The sequence below is a fragment of the Miniopterus natalensis genome, chromosome 6 (assembly GCF_054644295.1).
Source record: "Miniopterus natalensis isolate mMinNat1 chromosome 6, mMinNat1.hap1, whole genome shotgun sequence".
Lineage (NCBI taxonomy): Eukaryota > Metazoa > Chordata > Mammalia > Chiroptera > Miniopteridae > Miniopterus > Miniopterus natalensis.
The window spans coordinates 62668004-62685705 of NC_142086.1; the positions used below are offsets into that span (position 1 = coordinate 62668004).

The window sequence follows — 17702 nt, forward strand, 5'->3', positions numbered from 1 at the left end:
CAAATGTTCTCCTTACCTACTTACCTCAGGTATCCTTGAGGACTATCAAGAAACAAACTTCACTTGTACAAATAAAGGATTCATCATCCTCTTCATTGCTGCCCCTCACCCACCCACCTATCTCCCACCATCCCTGCAAGTACACACGCACACACACACACACACACACACACACGTGTATATCATCCACCTTTACGATCTTGCAAAGGGGCAAGACCCGGCTCTACGGGCTATTCACAGACCCTTTCAGGTAAAGGAAATTCTCAGTTCCTGTCTATTAATCCATCTTCGCTTTAAGTATACCAGCTTTACCTAAGCAGCAAAAGGCAGTGAAATCGTAAGATGAAGCTGTATCTTCAACCACTAATCCTGCCTGATGTGAGCTTAGGCCACCTCTGTGCAGCCAGCAAGGCTCAGGGTAAAGCACACCCATTAGATTACATCTACTTGGAGGAGTATATCTTCACATGGGCGGTGGGGGTGGAATTTGGGAGTATCTTTAGATTGAGCTGCTATTATTACAGCACATTACAGGGTGCTCAGATTTTGTTCTGAAGAGAAATTCATTTGATCAGTTTAATAAGCACACTCTGAGAACGGTGCCCAGGAGGCAAACAGATCATGAGGGGAGGGAAGAATGAAGACACGCTGAGAACTGCTAATAAACGTAGCCACATATGCAAGGGAACACAGGACCACAGTGGAGGGAGGGTGCCTGGCGCTAGGGGCGGAGGGGACATTCACAAAAAGAGACAGTGTAACTGGGTCTTGCCGGATACATAGACACCTGTCATTCAGAGAAGGGAGAAAGCTGAACATATCCATGTGTGAAAAGATGAGAAGATGAAAGGAGAATTATATTCAGGGTGGGGTTGGCGGAATTATAACAAGAAGTAGGTTTAGGATAAGAGGCAGGAGATGAGGGTGGAGCCTTTAATGGAGGCCAGACTTTAATGGGCCTTTTCAGTGGGCGAAGAAATTTAGCTTCATCCCAAAGGCAGTGAGGAGCCACCAGAGATTTTAAAGCAGAGACAATGTCAGGCGATCAGATAGCAGACAACTGTTAGTGGATGGCGAGTTGTAAAATCTCCCCAGTCTTTCACCCACAAGGAAACCCCGACACTAACTTCAGCAAAGACTTTCATTTGGGAAAGAGAAGCCCCTTCTTTGGGGCTTGGCAAAGAACAGAGAATGAGATGGCTGCATCGAAGCCCATATTGATCTTACCAGGTTCCCTTCCCAAGGCGGCGAGAAGGAGAAAATGTTGAAAAGGGGAGGGGAAAGGAAAGGGAAATGACGTTTATTAAGTATCAAGTGCCGGGCAATGGACTATGTGTTTCACATACATTATTATCAGATTAGACTTCAAAATAATCTTCTGAGGTAGGTAAAAATCATTCCTATTTCACACAGGAGAAAAGAGAGACCCACCACGTCGTGAAGAATCACCGAATGATGGAATGCTGAGAAAGAAAACTGATCTAAACCCGGGGTCCACTAACGCCAAAGATGCTCACGTATATATGACAATGTCGTTTTCCCACAGTCCCCCTTAACTTCTTCTTACAATAATCCTCGCATGGCAGGGTGCGGTGTACCACTTTATAAATTTAAAAAATTAAAATTCTTCAAGATGATTATATATATATAATCAGTGGGTCAAGGAAGACATGAGTTGCCTGACGAGGCCAAAGCAAACGTCCTCCAAGAGTTTATAACGGCTTAAGAGAGAGCCACCGAAATGTAGGTGCCAAACTGGCGAGACCCTTCCTTCACTCCCCCCCGTCCTTAGCGCTGCATTAATGAGCAATGTTTTACTGGTTTCGGTGCAATTTTGTCTTTAAAGTGAAGGAAGGAATAGCTATGTAGACAAAAACGTGTGCTGTGAAAAGGGGTAAAGATTTCTTTTTGACTACTCAAAAAGTACATAAAGCAAAGATATGAGCAATAGAGTAATTCTTTAAACAATCAGAGATATAGAATATAATGGAATGTGCTTTTTTATCAAACATTAATTTACAGGTTTTGTAAGCTACTTCATCCTGAACATATTGTGATGTTTTTTATCATAAAAATTGCTTAGAGAAATTCAAATTGGGTATGTACTAAGAAAATGTCTAGGGTATAATACAAGCACATCCAGCTTCTATTATGTAGCTTTTTGCTCGCTTTAAAAATGAATTCTTGGTAACTATGATATGAAAAAAAAATCACACAATTAGATTTTTATATTTGATACTGAAAAAAAGAAGATAACAGCTGCTTTTTTTTTAATAGACACCAGATAGCAACAGAGTCAAAAGCAACTTCTTCCATTCAGGGGAAGAACTGGTAATGATGAGTCACTTGAATCTCACCAATATCACTGTTTCTAATACTGGCAGTAAATTAAACCCTCAGTCCCATGAGATTCACACCAACATTCCCAAACTGATGTTGATACAGAGGTTAGAGAGCAAAGGCAGCATATCATGTTATTGTTGGTAAAAGTAAATACCAAGACTTTTTAAAATTAACTTTAAAAATGTTCAATGTTTAATAACCATTAAAATAAATTAAATTTTTCATTCTGAGTGAAATTAAGGATTTTGGAAAAATCATTTCAACTGGTAAAAAAGAATAAAATATATTTGAGAAGTTGAACATGCTCACTCTCTGCCTTGCCCTTACCATATACCCGACTTAAAATTAGTAAAGAAAATGAAAAAACATATATACTTATACATATATGTCTGTATCTGTATTGAAATGAAAATTGACAAGGAACATAATTAAGATGACAATAATCTGGACCTAATGTTTAATTAACTATCACAATAACAACAATATTATAAGAAATATTTAGATAACCAAGTAAAAACTGGAAAGACAGGAATTCTTTGCTTTATTCAAATAACCTAAAAAGAATGTGGAAGGGCTAAGGGAGAAGCAGCTATTACTATCAGAGTACGAAATTTCAATAGTATCACCCAAATTCCAAAAAGATTTTAATTTATTACTTATAAAGTTGAAATCCAGCCAGAAGATAGCTATTCCATATGTTTGAAATCACAAATTTTCAAGTAAATAAAGCTAAAAACTATTTTAAGTAAGCTATTAAAACTAAGGTATATGTAATCTGTACTTTCACAATACATTTACACTGTTAATATAACAATATGTGAGACCAAAATCCCAGATTGCCTGGAAATACTTCTAAGAAAACCTATCCAGAAAAACTTTGGAGACCCTAGTAATAGAATAATTACCCTCATATAATATTGGTTAAATAAAATAAGAAAGTGAGTGATCCTGATGCATTTATTGTAGACATTAACACCCATAAAATCAAGTGTGGCACAGTGTCATTTAATAGTGATTTTAATAATGTTATTTTCCTCCAATCTGGGTTCCACAAGTAGATATAAGGCTGCTTACAGACAAGACCCCTCTTTCTATTGGCTTCCCCAACTTCTCTACTAAGTTTTTTCTGGGCAAGTGCAGCATACGTGAAAGGATTAGTCATAGAGATGAATGAAACCGCAGGGTATCATCGGGTCCCTATCTTCAAGTACATGAATGTCTAACATTCCACAACAAAAGTTTTAAACTAGGTAAAAGAAACACAGGACTTCTCTGTATTACCTTTGCAAATTTCTGTATATCTATAGATTCAGAAATTCAAATTCCTGTATATTTATAGTTCCTGTATATCTAAAATTACAGTAATTATAGTACTCAATGCCAGGAATATAGGAAAACAGAGAAAAAGTAAAGAGAAACATTATTCCCACAAATCTAAGAGATAACTGTGGATAACCACCAGGAAAGCAAGTCAACCAAAGCAGGTGGATAATGGTAACAATCTGAATATTTGATGGTTAAAAAATAAACTTAATGGGACTAAATATAATGTAAATATGTATCAACCTATGTCCTTTCCTAGAGTCTGAAAATATATTCTATAGAGATCTGCCAAAAGAAATTTCTTTTGAAGTCTCAACTTTTATTTTAAAAAGCATGTATTTTGTGTCAGATGTCAAAGACAATTCACTTATGTTTTCAAACATTTAACTTACCAGTTAAATTACTTAACTATGTTCTCTAACATAATATTTTTTTTTGTAAATTTGACATTCCAAGAAGATAGCCATGTTAATATGTGGCCTGGAGCCCTCCAACATAGCTCACAGAACCCCAGTTAGAGAATCATCATCTTATTTTCCAGCTCAAAGGTGGGGACTTGAAAATCATTTAGGATGGCCAATTCTGAGCTAGCCACTAGAACCTTGATGACTGGGCTATCTTTGGGAAAATCTAAAAGGGACAACAGCTAGTATTATCATTGTAATTAGCTAATTAATATTAATAATAAGAAGAGATCAAAGGGGAGGCCAGACATTTTAAGCACAGTCATCTGGGCATCATCACCAGGAAACCATGGGTCCATTCCCTGCAGATCACTGGGGGAAGGGATGCAACAAAGGGGAAGATGGGCACATGCACAGTGAAGCTGGGGTGATGTAGAGAAAGTGCTTGCCTGTCAGTCTAGCCTGGGAAACAATGGATTGGCCACAGGGTGGACCCCATCAGAAGTGCACGAAAACTTAGAAAGTTAAAAGCCCCAAAGAATTCCCTTTTGTTCACACTTGCTCTCTTGCTCCGTAACCGGCACTTGCCTGTGAGCTCACTTGCTCTCTCTCCATAGCAATGTGGCCTTAAGGAGCTGCAAGGCCCATGGCCTCACAGTCGACATGCAATGGACTGCAGCTAGGAACACAAGCTAAGCTAGCCAGACGCTGGACTGGACTTTAATATGGAGCAGAAATTCTGGGCAGTGGCCTTAATTCTGGCCCTACTGAAGACAAGATTGGACTTCCACAGGGAAATGAACAGAGATGGGACCCTTGAGAGGAACCTCCTTAATTTTACATCAACAATAAAGCTTTCCAGGAAACCCCATCCTCCAATGGGGGCCTCAGGAAATTATTTTTTCACAGCACCCCAAGGACTCCATTTCCACCGGTAACACTAGCACTGTACGATTTCAGCTGTGACTTACTAGAAAGGGGTTTATTTTAGGAACCAGAGCCTCCCTGGGAAACATCACTCACACACTGTCTCATCTCAACAATAAGCAGTAAAGCCATGAAGCATTTTCACAATCATAAACACAGAAGAGCAGTAGGCTTCCTGAATAATTAGCAGTCATTTTGCTTGAAAATATCTTGTTCTTATTTGGAAGGTTTTCTGGGAATTTAGCAAAACTAAATTTAGGGAAATAGTCCAAGTCATTCTCAATCAGATTCACATCACTTGAGAAGGTCAGATAAAGGATGCTGTTATCACCTAAATGTAATTAAAAATTTCAAGCTGACTTCTACGACCAGCATTTCAAAGAAGTACTGCAAGTGCACCAGAAGGTGTTTACTTTGGTTACACTCTTAGAGTTCTGAAGCCTAGAGGGGAATACCTTTCAGGTTTGGTTCAAAAACCCTAAATGGTGCCCTCTGGGAGCTGACTAGGATATAAGTGCTTCTTAGAATCAGGAGGTGCCCCAGGAAGTTGTCAAGTTACTGAGTAGGCGTTAAATTAAAAAACAAAAAACTGAAAAAAGACACTACTATTTACAGAGAGATTATGATGTGTTTAAAAGTGCTTCTGACTTGTGTTGTTTTCTTTTCTCAAGTTTCTAAGTGTAAAAAGATACGGAGACCCAAAGTACATTTAGGAATGCATTATTTGAGGTAATTTATTTTATCACCAATGATAACTGGACTCAGTACATAGGAATAAGAGAGCACGGATTATGCAGAATTATAAATTTACCAACAGATAAAGCTGGACCAATATAATAAATAAAGTCCTAAAACTGAAGAAATTCATGAATAATTTTACATGTTAAGGTTGTGAAAAAGTGAAAAGCCACCTGTAATATAGACAACACTTGTATTACAGACAATGAAAGTAAAAAAATATAAAATAAATTTTCATTATCTGTTTTAAAAGATTTATAGCTCTTCTAAAGTTTTTTTCATGACTGAAATATCTAAAAAATAAAATATCTGTAATATATTCCAATCAAGTCATACTTTGGTAATTAATACTGAGAGCATAAATTTCCTATTTGATTAAAACCTATCTTTTGAAAAACTGAAACCACATTTATAAATAAGTAGTTAGTGAAAAACCATGCTGAGCTCAAAATACCAGGTTTCTATGCAAGATAAATTGTCTTTCTTATCTGAATCATTCAGATCAAAATGTCAAAACAATTAAATTACAATTTTGTCTGACATCAATATCCCATGCAATAGTGCAAAACAGAAAACCCTGATTTCAGGCATACTATTTGCTTTTAACTGGCAAACAAATTGAGCAATGGATCAAATTTTGCTAAAGAAAATATGACACACTCTTCCAGATCACAGAGGTCAAGGAATTCATCAAGACTCACTTTCCACATAACTGTGTTTTCAGGTCAGGGGGAAAAATTTTTATCTATTCCTTCAAACAAATACAAAAACACAAATATAAGGACAGATGGTTAACTGCCTACACACCAAATATAACTAACTATAAATCACACTGATTTTATAGTTATATGTACAGGCTTATATTTATGTTTATACACATCTGTACATGTGTTTTTGTGTGTATAGAGAGAAAAAAGGGGAGCTTAAATTTTTGACTTAACAAATCTGTTCTTCAACACTGTTACCTCATCCATTTCTCTGAATGTACCATGTAAAAAATTACATAATCATATTTTTTAGTTGTAGGAAGTCCTAAAATGAGCTGCCTCCTCATTTTGCAGTAAAAAAAAACTAAAACTCTAGGGCCCTACCTCCTAATCTTCTCCATCAATCATGTCACATGCTAGAGATGGCCTCCTAAAAACTGATAAATAGTATCATAAGAATCAATAATAGGCTCCTAGTGTTGTATCATTTTATATTTACTTACTTTTTAAGTAAAGTGTTTTGCTGTCAAAAATCCAGTTAGCCTTCCTGAGAAAATGATGATGTACTAGAATTTTCTATCCAGGCACATTTGAATTTCATACACTATTCTACTGTAATGTATATTCAGGATTAGTCAGCATCTTAAAGACTTTACATTTGTAATCACAATATAGGATTTTACATAAGTGCAAATCATTGATTTATGAATTTTCATTCTGTGATGACCTAAAATTCTTTACACACATACATATTTGTTCTATGCCTCCAAAGAAAATGTAGCATTACAGTTAAGGATATGGATGCTGACAGAAGACTGCCTGGGTGCACTACTTATTACTATGTAACTTTGGGCAAGTTACTTGCCCACCTTATGTCTTAGTTTCATTTGTAGAAATAATAGAACCGACCTGATAGAGTTTGGGGGAAGATTAAATGAATTACCACATACAAACCAAAATCACAGTGCTGGCTCTAAGTAAATTCTCAAAAAGTATTAGCTATTTTTACTAATCTTTAGTCTGCTATTCAATAGATTATCTAACATATTTGAGCTAAAGGAATCTCAGAGATCATGCAGAACAGGGTTTGGCAAGCATTTTGTAAAGGGCCAGACAGTAAATATTTTAGGCTTCTCTTGCCATACCCTCTCTGTCTCAACTACTCAACTTTACATAGTCTATGACAAATGCAGACACAGACAATAAACTGATGGGTACAGTTGTGTTCCAATAAAACTTTAATACAAAAACAGGCTGGATATGGCCTGATGCCTGTAGCTTGCAGCCCCCTGATGTAGGTAGAGTAACAACCACATTTTCCAGAGAAAGGGAAGAATAAAGAGATCAAGTGAGCAACAGAAAGCTGCACAGCAAGTCCAACAGGTACAGCCTAGAGCCAAGAATTCTACAAGTTACTTTGATCTTCTTTTCTACCCTTCCATATAGGAGAGGCTTCGTGGTGTCTTCCTATTCTGACCTACAAACAGAAACAATGTCTCCCTTCTCTACTCTCCCACAATATGCAATATCAAGAGAATATTGATAGATTTTGAAGAGTGTTGAGTACACTAGAGTTCATTATACTATTTTCTCTATTTTTGAGTGTCTGGTGATTTCCATAATAATTTTTTTAATCACTCAAAGTCCTCAGTACTCTTCATAAGGCAGCCATCGATTTTCTCAGAATATTAATGTACATTCTTTTATTTTTCCTCTACTAGAAATGATAATTTGAGAACAGAGATTCTGTCATTTCCATCTTGGTATCACCATTCCCTGCCAAGATCTCATACAAGTATTTGTTTTATAATTAGGATTCAATAAACAAATGGTGCCTAAATAACTGAAAGAAAGTCATCTCAAACAAGTTACTATTTCCAACTCCAACAATTTTCTCCATCTTTTCAAATTGTTCAATATCCATGAGCAATGTTGTTAAAATACAATCTTTCCTCCACACCTAATATGTTGGCAGTCCAGTGTTATCATATCATTTTCAAAATGCAACCTGAAACTGATTCCAAGCTATCATCTCTTTCCAGAGGTATCAGACCTCTTGTACTGCCTCTCCATAAGTAAATTCACCACCAACACTGTTCTCCATTACGTTACTTTGGTCGTAAAATATAAAGTGTCTCTTTGATGTGACAGTAATATTCTTAGAACTTTACTGTATTTATACAGCAGCGCTGGAGTTAAGATTCAATGTTTTCACCTTCCTCATCATAGCCTTTCCCAGATTTCATATGATCTTGCTTATTTCCTCCTTTGTATCTACCTTTATTTTATTATCTCGACTTCCTTTTCAAGTCTTCACCCATGGAGAACTCAAGGTAGAAGTTCCTCCTCTTCTTTCCTTAACAAAACACCAAGTTCTTTGTTTCAAGAAATTCTCAGAATCTTGAAGTACTCTCTCATCAAATATATCCCTGACCAAATTGAAAAAAAGAACATTTCCTACAAATTTATCCTGGACCTCAACTGCCTGCTACTCACCATGAGGAGGGAAGAGAAATGAGCCAAAAAGAACATCCACTCCCTCCACCTGCATGTGTCCATACAGTATTCCTTCCTTATTACTACAGACATATAGCGCATTATCCCAGCAACAGATAATCTCTTCTGTTGCATCCTCTCTAACATACTTATTGTGGACCCTGAGAAAGAAGATACCTACTAAGAAGGGTTCTCAGTGGTTTAACTGGGCTCAAATTAAAAAAAAAAAAAGAGTCTAGAAGCCATTTCCATACAAGGGCATCTTACACAAAGGGCGCTTCAGGGAGATCCTGCAGTAAGCTGTTTGCCTCTCACTCTGAATCACTAGCACTATGTTCGCGCCACCTGACCCAGTCCTTACAAAGGAATTCCCCACATTGTATTTCTACCAACAGGGCTGTGGCTTTACCCATCCAATCAGAGCTCTGCAACTATATTTCCCACCTCAACAAACCAATCAGAGCAGCTCCATTCTGACCAATCAGAGCTGTGTTTTGGACCAAACAAACTGTGAGGACCTGGAGTCCTCATTTGCATAAAGACAGACCAATCAGGGGTCAGGGACAGGGAGGCGTGTCTATATGAGTCATTTCTCCTCTGGTTCACCGAGTGCACTTTCCCTTTCCATTGAAGCCTGAAGACTGAGTTTCCTGGCTGGAAATAAAACACGGAAGAAAAAACACCTGCTTGAAGTCTACTGAAATGTCACCTCTAGTCTTCCCTTACAATCCTCCTCTAAACTAAACACACACACACTTTTGTGCTTTATGTATCTCAGTAGCACGTGTTACAGTATCACCTTGTATTTTTCTCTTTATTATATATACTCTCTCCCTCCACTACAATGTATATTCCAAGAAGGCAGTGCCAAGAACAATGCTTGGCACTCAATAAATATTTGTTGACTAAATAAATATTGAGCTCTCAACTTGAACCTGAAAATGCTTTATGTAAGCAATTAATATATTTTATCATTTCCCTCTTGTTGGTCCTACAGTAAAAGTGTATAATACATTAGATCACCCAGTGAAGACGAGTTACTTTTATATTTCCCAGAAGTCTTGAGATCAGAGATTACTGCAAATTGTTTGGGGGGGGGGGTGTCTCTGAATGGAGTTTCTGGAAGACAGTAACTGAATCTCTTTTCTCTCATCTGTCACTGGCTGTCCTCGATTGCCATTCAAGGAACTGTTGGTGGACTGCAGTGAATGGAGTGACCACTACAGGAACCTATGGTATAACCGCTTATGTTTGTCAAGATGCAGTCCATTGACAGGGGCAGGCCCGTCATCTAGGTCTTGAAGGTCGGTTTCAGACAAACCCATGTCTGTGCCCTGCACGGCTACCTGAGGCAGTAGGACAGCTCAATAACTCGGTCCCATGGACACACCAGGGCCCACTCAGGACTGCTCCTCGGGATGTCCAAGCCACAGCAAGCAATGACTAGCTGCTAAAGAGCACAGCGAAAGTAAAGAATCCTGTATGTGTACTTGCTTTCGGAACAGAGAGGGACGAAAGAACACAAGACACCCAAAGGTGAGATACCCCAAAAAAGAGGCAAAATGGAAGATTAAAAAAAAAAAAGTAAAGGCTGTGGAAGCAGCGGCGGGTGGGGACCAGAGGATGGAGCGCCGCGCAGGAGAGAAGGAGAGCGCACGGCCGGGGAGGGAGCGAGCCCGGCACCGGGACGGCACCAGTCCTGGAGCAGGCCGCCCCGACGGCCGCCCAGCCCGCGCGCTCCCCTCGCCAGCGCGGGACCTGCCCCGCTCGCGGCCGGCGCGGGCCCCCGGCGGGCACGTGCGCGTGCGGACACGTGAGACGCGGGCGCGGGGCGCCGCTCCCGACACGGCCGGCCGGCCGGCGGAGGTGGGCGGGGACCGGGGCGCTGGGGCCGGCGTAGGCCCCGCGGCGACCGCAGCCGGGGCCCGCGCGCCGCCCCTCGGCGCTGCTCCCGCCCGCCGCCGCCCCCGCCGCCGCCGCCCGAGCGCCCCCGGCCCCCCGGGGCTAGACGCCGGCCCGGCGCCCCGGGACCCGCGCAGGGTGCGGCAGCGCCTCAGCCGTGCGCGTCGGGGCGGGAGGGAGCCGGACCGCGCGGCCGAGACCGCGCCGCCCCGGAGCGCCGAGCTGCTTCTGGCTACACTTGCAAAGCAGAAAGACTCCAATTACCTGAGCGGCGCGGGCGCGGGCCCGTCTGCGGTACGGCTGCCGGGCGCGGGCCGGTTTTCAGCAGCCGTAAAGCGGGCGGAGCGCGAGCCCTCGCCCCCGAGCGGCGGCCCCGCGCCCCCGCCGGCGTCCCCGCCTGGCGCGCACGGGCCGCGCTGAGTCATAATAGACACGCGCGCCGAGGGGGCTGCACGGGCCGGGGAACCGGGGATGGCAAGTGCCCGGCAACGGAAAACTTGTCACATGGCGGGAGAGAGATGAGCTCTTCTATAATTTGCGTATTTTGTACAACGTCTCTGTATCTAATAAAACTTTTTAAAAGTTATTTTTTAACGTGTGCCTCCGGAGCCGAATGGCTGCGTGTAACGCTCGGCGTTGTCCCGCCCGGCTGTAGGACCTTGTGCGGGTTGCGGGGTGAGGTGCGTTTGTTTCTCCTGAGTGACGGGGCGACCAAGGCGCCCCCTGGGCGGGCGGGATGCTGGGAGGGTGCCGCGCCCGAGCCTGCGCCGTGCGCTCGCTACACGGTCGTTGGGAGGGTTTAAAATAAAGGGGGTAAGTGAAGAGGAGCCTAGAAGAACAGCTTTAAAAGGAAGACGGCAGGGGAAAAAAGATTTCTTTTCAAGTGGCGTAAATTCTCAATAGAAAAAGAAATTGGAGGCTTCAAGGAACAAATGAGGCCAAGAGCTGTAGCTGAGGTGAAAGAGCCGGGGAAGGGAAAACTAGGCTCAGTGGCCAGAAAGCCGAAGCATCATGGGCGAGGGAGGAGTATGCTGACTCTCTATTTAGAAAATCACGACAAACTCCCTCTACTGAGGGAGGTTTTTAAAAAAAAATAAAATATTTAAACGGATAAACAACTATCTGAAAATGAGCCCCAAATGAGGAGCGTCTGCTCCAATGAATGAGATTTGGCAGCTCTGCAAAATGAGGAAATTCTTCCCTGTGCTGCATCTTGGGGTGAGTCATCCAACCCACAGCAAAAATTAGTGGGCTGGGTTCCTGAAAGGCTCGCCAGATGGATGCATTCTGCTTAGTTTTAATAACTGTGATGTTCCCTCTGTAGTGTCAGTTTAGAAGGGACTCTGAATATGAGAGTGAACTTAAAAGGCAAACTAGTTACAATTCTTACTATGTATCCGCACACAATCACCATACAGTTCAAGAGTCCCAACAAGTAACCATTTCTTCTACTTTCATTCTCCCTCCCCTTTGTTTCTACTTTGACTGGATTTCTTTTTATTCACTTTTATTATGTTATTTTTTTACAATGGAACTGCCAAGGGAAAGGTGGATTTAATTAATACTAAAGAATGGAAGGAATTTTAGCTAGGCCTGTCTAAATAGGGTCAAACATTTTGAAAGAAAGGTTTTTCAGTTGAAGTTTTAATGAGACCAAGGGTAACTGGCAGATGTGAAATCGGAAGTTGCTTTAGACAAACATGAAAACAGTAAGACTGGAGTGAAAGACAATGTAACAAAAATCAGAAGCAGTTCTATTTCCTAATTACTGTAAGCACCAAAGACTACAGAAAAGTGTTCTCTAGCAGATAAAAATGGATGCCTTGCTAGTCTTTCTACCTAGTCTTTCAAACAGAAACAAAAGAAAGGAAAAAAGAGAGGAGAAAAAACCTGTATCGGATTCTTGCAATGATTTGCATTTCCCTAGGAGTTCTTCTGCAGGATAAAAGAATTGGAGGTGCCTACTAAAGGGAAATATTTGAGGGGATTAACCTTTCCAGAACTGGGAAACCCTAAGTAAAATGAGAATCCCAGTCTCTTTGTTTCAGTTTCCCTAAGACTTGGGGCTGAGGCAAACATTGTCCTTAAAACTTTATTAATGTGGAACAGAGTTAAAACCTTAAATGGTGTGAAGCCCTTAAACTAAAAGCAAGAAAACAAAACTAAAGCCCAGAAAATAAAGAGATTAGGAAGCTTTTCTAAGAGAACCTTTGCACTTTTGGCTGTAATGTGAATGCATGTGACTTGCTTTAGACAAATAGGCAATACAAACTAAAGCTGGGAACCAAGAAGATCTGGTCAAATCAGATCTAAAAAAAAAATTACCTTGGCTGATATATTTTGTTCCAAGAAGATAATTCTATTCATTTTTGGTGGAGACATAATTCATCATCTGATTTGGTGTGAGTGTTAACACCTCAATCACCTGTGTCCACTTCAATGTACTTTTTAGTTGAACTCATGGCATTCTAGAACTCAACTGTGACATATGGGCTTTTGAGCATTTTGTGAATTTATCCAACGGTGGATTTTGACTCATAAGCATTTGCTTTTGAAGCTTCTAAATCCATCATTAATTAATGTTAATAATGTAAAGCATAGAGAGATCCACTTTTCAAGTTGTTTCATGGGTAGATTTTAATAATTATAATTAAGCTCTATCAATTTTATGACATAAGTCCTTCTTACACAACTGAATTTAACCTTACTGTGCTAATACGACTTTTACTTACGATTTTGCTAAGATTTTACTTTTTTAAGATGATATTGAAAAGGATTGTTTAGATTGCAAAAGGCTGTATTGTTCTTTCTAACTTCAAACCAGTGTAGTGATAGGCAGTTAGACACACATGGGCCAGGTACAGAAGCTCAGCAGGACAGAAAGCCCTGGGTGCCTAGCAACGGGCAAAACTGGGAAAACAAGGACCTTGCACCCTGGGTAACCTTTCCTCCCCTAGCATATCACTAGTCTTGTGGTTTAGGCCCCTGACCTTTCATATCACTGGTCATGTGGTTCTGACCCTACCCTGACTTTTCGTCTCCTGGCATGTCACTAGTCATATGGTAGACTCCCTCAGAGAATGAACAAGGGGCTGAAGAGTGCTATCATGTGGCACCTCCCCCACCCACACACACACACGCAGGCCCTTGAACAATCACTTCCTTAACCGCTAACCCTAGGGATAACATTTAGGCTTCAGTTGTGTTTCAGCTCTAGGTCCAGGAAAGCAGCAAAACCAGACAAAGGAGACCATGGCTGACATCAGGACCAGCTGCATTGACTAATAACGCCCCCCCCCCCCCCCCCCCCCCCGGCTTGGACCAATCAGTAGAGACCATAACCCTGAAAGGATACACCTGGAAAGCTGATGAATATTCTATTGGGAGCCTCCCCTGAGACCTCCCGATAAAAACCTTCAAAACGGAGGACCCAGCTCTGCTTGGTCTCCTAGGACCTCGCCCTGTGCCTTTGCCTTTCCCCTCCCAACTTCTCCTCCCCCCGAGGTGTATTACCTTACCTTTCTTTCTCCTAAGCTCCAAGGGCCCATCTTTTGCTTCTGTAACTTGCTTTCTGACCCCATTTTTTCTACAGCTCGCTTCTTCTACCTCTGTGACTTTCTAAATAAACTTTCTCTTATAGATTGAATCTTGACTCTGAATTCTTTCTTACCAGAACTTAAGTACCAAGGTTGCTGAACCAAAGTCCAACCTGACTCCTTTGGTCTAACACCTGGTGGTGTTTTCTCACTGCCAACAATGGCACAGTCCAAACACTGTTACCACATTACCTGTTGCTAACTCACTACATAACAGAAGCAATAGTTAGCTAGCCAGAGAGCCTCAACACATTTATAGTTTTGAAAACTAATTTCAGGAATGCTACTAAAGACTGTATCAAAAATGAAGTGAGATTTTCAAGCCAAATTTGAACATTAGCTGAGAATGTGTTCCAAGGTGGCCAGCTTCCAGCTCAATAAGGAAAGACAATCTTAGAGATACAGATCATAGTTCTTCTCTGTCAACAATTATGTACTAATGGAATATGTTGTACATATTTTAGAACAGACCTACTTGAAACTATTCAAATCCACAACACTGATTTTTTAGACATTTAAGGTCGATTGGTCAATTGAAGAATAGTATGTGCAGCCCAAGCTCTATTTATTGGTTGGATGGCTTAGCATAAATATCTGAGAATTTTCTATACTAAAGCATGTCTTAAATAGCTAAAGCAAACAGTTCTAAATATGATTTAGAGTTCATTTCAATATAGAAATAAAATGATTGTCTAATGATTGAGAAAAAGAAAGACTACTAGAATACAAAACGACTTAATAACTCTTGTATAGACAGAGACAAAGTAACCCATTCCAAATATTACATAACATTTTTCTGCCAACTTTCTTTGTATAGTATGTACATTTGAGGTTTCTTCTCTTCATCACTTTCATGGTTTTTTCTGTTAAGTATAAGATTGTTATCTATTGATAATAACATTTATCTTTCCATCCTAGCATTCCAGTTTGCACAATGAACATATGCTACATTTCTCCCCTTACCGTATGCCCTTACTTTTGGAAAATGGTTTGCTTTACCCCATATGAATCTGATAGGACTGTCGAGAAAAAGACACTCCTCCGTTATCAAACACAAATTCATGATCCAAAAGTACCAATTATAATTATTAAGGGAAAGAGAATTGTAATTCTTTGTAAAACTATACAGGACCCATCAAGTCATAACACTGGGCAAGCCCAACAGCGATCTGCTGTAAGATGAAAGTGGTATGTAGAGGTTTGGGCTCAAACAGGTTCACAGAGCATGAGTGAGCTGCAAGAAGAGATGACCCAACCACCCTGTCACTCACGACCGCTGCATTAACAGCTTCACGGACAGGGTTCTCCATTACCAGCCAATGAAGGAAGAAAGTTTGAGCTGTACCTGTGCATGAATTGTCTTATATATGATCTCAAGCTGAAAATCTTCTATTTTTACTACATTCCCTACTAAAGAATGGCCCTGAAATACAGTGGTAAGGGTAACCCTCTCAATGGACAGGGCATCAGCCAGTTCATCTGGTCATTCACTTTGTGTAGAGAGAAGTGGTCCAAAGTAAGAGCATACCTGGAGTTTAGGTACTAAATTTAGGTGAATGGTTCAGCCTTTTGATCAGAAGTCTGGAAGGAGCATGATTGGAATATTGGGGTCCAGTAGGTCTAGAAAAGTGTCCCGTGTTTTGACAAAGTGTGAACAAACATTACAAGCATTTTGTAATGTGAACATCTTTGTATTGCGTACTAACAACTCTCCTCACCCCAGTTCATGCCATTTCTCATTAAAGCTACCAGGTCATTTGTACTGCAGAACTTCTCACATGTTTCCCCTGGATTGATCATATCAGTGTGGTATTAATTAACATGTTCCTCCAAACCCATGTTTTCACAGTAAGCTGGCAGGAGACTCAGGCTTGATTAGTCAGCCTTGCATCTCTCTCTCTGCAATAATAAACCACAGAGAGGTGATACGATATCTACTTGCTATTGCATCTCATCAAGAACATAATACAGAGTGGGGCAAAAGTAGGTTTACAAGAAACAGAGTTTATTCTTGTATTATTACTTATTAATTATTGTATTATTCTTCAAACCAACAACAGTAAACCCACTTTTGCCCCACCCTGTATAAACTCCTAAACAAAGGAGTTCTCTCTCTTGCTTTCTTGGGACTCTTGTTGCAGGGGATGAGCTCATTCAGCTCCCCTATGTCCCCAACATGGCTCACAGCCTTGTGGACACCACACAATGGGCCCAGCTCCACCATGGAATGGAAACTTTAGATACCAGCTTTGCTTCTAGCTCTGCTGAATCCCCAGCTGCACATTTTCCAGGACTGGTTTAAGGGAAATGGGACTTTGCAAACTCAGGTATGTAATTTCACACAAATAAAGCTTCTACCACGTCTCATCCTCCCATGGGGGCCCCTGGAAATGCTTATTCTAGCAGTACCCCTAGGACCCTACTCCCACTAGCAACAGAGAAAGGCCATCCATGCTTTTCTCGGATAACAAAAATAGAGTTTATTCTTGTATTATTATTTAACTTATTTATTAATTATTGTATTATTTTCCATATGAACAACTGTAAACCTACTTTTGTCCACCCCTGCATACTTGTAGCTAGTTCTTAAGATATAAACTTGGAAAATATCATTCCACTGCCCTCCATAAGTCTCACCTCCTCCATGCTCCCCCCCCCCCCAATTTAAAACCATCAGGCAGCAGCTAAAAGCCTCTTTCATAGCTTTTTGTGTTCCAAAGCTTATAGCCTTAACCCAGATACCTACTTTATAGATTCATAGCATGCAAGCTTTGCAGATATTCTTTTGAAGTTTGCATTTATAAGCCTTTGTGTACCAGCCTCTGTGAATTTCCATGTGACCTGTCTGAACTTCTTGAAGACAAAGTGTGAACAAACATTACAAGCTTTTTGTGAAAGAGAATGTAGGCTCCATATAAAAGGTTTTTCCTAAACCCCATTATCCCTCCTTTAACCATCCCCATTCATTCTCACAGGGTTTCACTACCCTTGGTTACTCTCACATGCCGCTCCTCTCCTTCTTTCACTTCTGTTCCTCCCAGTGTTTCTGAGTTTCTCAAAAAGTCCATTCAATTCCCAAGGCCCACTCAGCATAACAAAAGGCTGATTGCAGATGGAATAGCTTTAGACCACAAAAGCACCAAAGCTGGGTTGTTTGCTACTTTCTAACCATCTATTGTTCTTTATGTATGCCCTTGGGAGGCCTCAGTTTACCCAGTTACACTTCAAAATTGTTATGACCTTGGACCTAGCAACTCTTCTTCTGA

General features: G+C 40.7%; 1 protein-coding gene across 1 annotated transcript in view; it reads right to left on the reverse strand.

The window, feature by feature from the left end:
* NAALADL2 (N-acetylated alpha-linked acidic dipeptidase like 2) overlaps positions 1–11128 on the reverse strand; it is a 910351-nt gene extending 899223 nt beyond the window's left edge. The window contains exon 1 of the mRNA XM_087818309.1: positions 11105–11128. The gene's annotated coding sequence lies outside the window, so the exon portion shown is untranslated. The remainder of the gene's footprint in view (positions 1–11104) is intronic.
* Positions 11129–17702: the final 6574 nt, after the last annotated feature.